Raw genomic sequence first — 3,559 nt, 5'->3', positions numbered from 1 at the left:
GGGGGGGGGGGAGTGTGAAGCGGTGCTGCCATTATGGAAATCAACACTGAAGAAGATACAGCTACCGTGTGACGCAGCTATCCTCCTGAGACGCCTCAGCCTGTTAACTGAGACACTACTCACTATGGCCAAAACCTGTGCCACAGTCAACCCCGTTGCCAACCTGACTGGATTTATAATGGGCTCAGGAGACACACCTGTTGTCGGCAAGGAAATTTCCAGAAGGTTCAACTGAGGGGTGAAGCAGAAACCTAGAGCAACGGCAACATGCAAATCTCTCTGCAACCTAACTGACTACTTATACAGAATGAGCCGTGCCCTCACCTCTCCGACTTCAGACTGATGACCGAAATAAACCCAGTAACTCTTCCTTACTTTATCTCCCTTTTACTGGTTCTTTGTGAATTTCATGTCATGCACTCCAGTATCACTCATTTCCCCACTCCTTGTCCCCAGCCTTCACCCCTACAAACTCCCACTCCAACAGAGAAAAAATTAATCATTGTAGAGGCTGCAGTGTGTCATGGCGTGTCCCACACTATACCCTTTTGTCCACACTTGTTTGCTCGTAAATGTTCATGGCAGTGACTCAGTGGTCTCTGGCTTCTGCTACACTACCGATACTGGCACCTCACTGGGACTCCTCTCGGATAGCCGGTTCTTGTCCTGTGTCATGGAGATCCTGTAGTTTTGGATCTGTAGGACCGACCCTTCATGTACCCCAGCAGTTCGCTGATGGGGTAGGTGTTGGAATGGACCAATTCAAAGCCCTGGACCTGGGCCTGAGAGGCATCTATCTGAGTTGGTCAGCCCACTGGCTCTCCCACTCTCATGCCCTGAAGGTGGGTCACAGGCAAACCCTGCAACCAAGGCCATCTGTAACGTGCTGCACAGGCGAGGTGCAGGGCCTGCTCTCCTGCCCTCTGACCCTGTCAGGGCCAACTATTGCAGTGTCGAGGGCAAAAGCAAGGGGGAGGCTCTCTTCCTTACTGCTGGTTCCTTACAGCACACAAGAGACAGGGCTGGCTCTCCCACATTCAGGCCGTCAGGCTGGCTCACCCTCAACCCACGCCCCGAGCCAGCTCTCCTGTGCTGTGCCAGGTGAGGGGCAGGGTCTTCTCTCTCACTCCGATGACCCGGGGCAAGCTCTTCTGCCTGCTGGAGGTGGCAAAGGGCGAGAAGAGGGCATCTGTAGCTCACCAATGTCACTGCATGACAGACAGGTGACCTGCTTTCCCAAGTGCTGCAGATGGTGAGGGACAGGGGCAGCTCTCATGACCTCAGGGCCAGGTCTCGGGTCTGCTACCAGTGGGATGGGGGAAGGGAGGAGGGGGAACGGGGTAGAGGGGACGAGGGTTTCTCTCGCTCATCCACATCACTGCATGGAAGGCAGGTGGTAGAGCCAGTACTCGCATGCTCATATCCTCAGGCTGGATCAACTGAAACCCCCACAACGTACAGGACTCACACTCCCAAGGTCAGGTGTGAGGTTGGCTCTCCCACAATGCCCAGGTGAGGAATGAGGCCGGTTCCGCCCAGCCCTCGGACAGCAACATGTCCCTGGGCAGCAGCGCAGACCAGCGGCATCCATCTGGCTTTTGGTGGTAACAGACTCCTGTGGCTGCAGACCTACAGAGCCAGACATGGCCCCCTGGCAGCAGAGGCCAGGCCCCCACCATGGCGGGATCACACAGCTAGGGCTACTCACATCAGGCTGTCCCTGTCTCCAGTTCTGCCCCTCTTCACTGTATGCACCTCCTTCTGTTTCTCTTTCTCTTCCATCTCTCCATCGCTTATTGGCTCATCTTAGTGGCATCCAGGGCCTCTGAGTGTCTGGAGTCATCTCAGGAGTGGTCGCAGGAGTGCTGTGCCCTGCTCATGCACTATGGCACCAGGCCATAATGCAAGCTAGCAAGGTCATCTTGACATAGCCCCCTAGGCCTGTGCGGAGGAGGGCTGGTGGTGATCTCAGGCTAGCTCCCCATCCCGGTTGCCTGTCTGAGCCAGCCTGGCACGAGAGACTCATGGTGGTTTCAGGCTCACTGTTTTCGGGAAATGTTAAGCTACTAGTCATTTGTTCACAGGTCAGAGCACTGTAGTGTAGACAGAGCCTGTCTCCTCACTGCCACCTACTGACGAACTTGTGAAACAGCAGCCACACCTGCAATGCCTCTAGGGACTGAACCCCGTCCCCACGACCCTTCTTTAAATTGATTCCTGTCTGGTGCTTTGTCCCCCGCAATGGGACAAGGAGCCTAGATGTCCACCAACAGATGAATGGATAGAAAAAATGTGAGACACGTGCCCTGAGTTGACAGAGGGATTTTATTCAGCTGTAAGGTGGAGTTGCGGGCTGGGGAGATGACATGAGCTGATCTCTGGAACCCACGTAAAAGAGCCAGATGCCAGGGTTTTTTGTTTTCCTCTGTAATCTCAGCTTTCCTAAGTCAAGAAGGGAGGTGGAACCAGAAAGATGGCCTGGAGATGGTGGACCAGCCTGGGCTACCAGCACAGCAGGCAAAACAAAGCGAAAGGGGACAATGGACTCCCAGGAGCTGAACTCTGACCTCCACACGTGTAGTCACGGCTCACAAGTGCCCCACTGCCACAATTACACACACGTACACATACACACACAAATAAAAACTAAAATCATAACATTTTCAGAAAAATGGGCAGATCTGGAAATTATGACAAGTAATAAGACAGATTCAGAAAGACAAACAACATACTTTCTCTCTTATGCATATATGCATATGAATGTTTTTATATAGACATGGAATTTACATATGTATATGACATATATTGCAAATGTAAAAGAAGGGATGAAAAGTGGGGTGGGGGAGGCAAAATATGTCGCCTTCCCTCTGGTGTGCAGAGTCTGTATTAACTACATGTAATGGAGCTCTGCTCTCTCTTCCTCTGTGTTGAAAGGAGACTGTTCAGCAGGGCGAGACAGGGGAATAGCTAATGGGGTTAGTGACAATGTTATACTGCATAAAAACATCATAGTGAAGCTCAGATCTTGCCTGCTAACTAAAAACAACACTGTGCATCTCTGAGGGAAACTGAAATTATGAGATGTTCAGGAAATGGATGAAGCTGGAAAGTATAAGGTTACCAAAACTCAAAAAGAAAAAAATATCCTAGTCTGCGATGTATTTATGTGTAACAGGTATACATTAGGATGGAATCTAAAAACCTAGAACAAGACCAGGAGGGAGCGATGTTTGTGATGAAGGATGGGATGGGGCAAAAGGAGGAGGGACATGAAGAGACAGTATCAGAGAGGTACAAGGAGGAAACAGGGATTTCAGAGGAGTGTGTGTGGGGGAATGGGATAGGGAGAATAACAAAAGACACACTTTATTGAATATCATCATGACAATATCTAACAAAGTATGTGTAGGCTAAAAAAGGAAGTTATAAATAAAGGAAAAAGAAGCAACTAATTAACATACTAAACAATGCTGATTGTAATTGGCAATTATGGCCACAAGATGGCGCCCCCATCATGCTATTTAGTGTGTGTGTGTGTGTGTGTGTGTGTGTGTGTGTG

General features: G+C 50.4%; 1 non-coding gene across 1 annotated transcript; it reads right to left on the bottom strand.

The window, feature by feature from the left end:
- Positions 1 to 2,054: 2,054 nt before the first annotated feature.
- On the bottom strand, positions 2,055 to 2,183 carry LOC115064601. Its single transcript, XR_003844438.1, has one exon. It is a non-coding gene; the product is annotated as a small nucleolar RNA SNORA17 (small nucleolar RNA).
- Between the last annotated feature and the right edge of the window lie 1,376 nt (positions 2,184 to 3,559).

This window comes from Mus pahari, chromosome 8 (genome assembly GCF_900095145.1).
Source record: "Mus pahari chromosome 8, PAHARI_EIJ_v1.1, whole genome shotgun sequence".
In the NCBI taxonomy this organism is placed as follows: Eukaryota; Metazoa; Chordata; class Mammalia; order Rodentia; family Muridae; genus Mus; species Mus pahari.
Note: the sequence above shows the minus strand (reverse complement) of the source record. Positions and strands in the feature narration are given on the sequence as shown.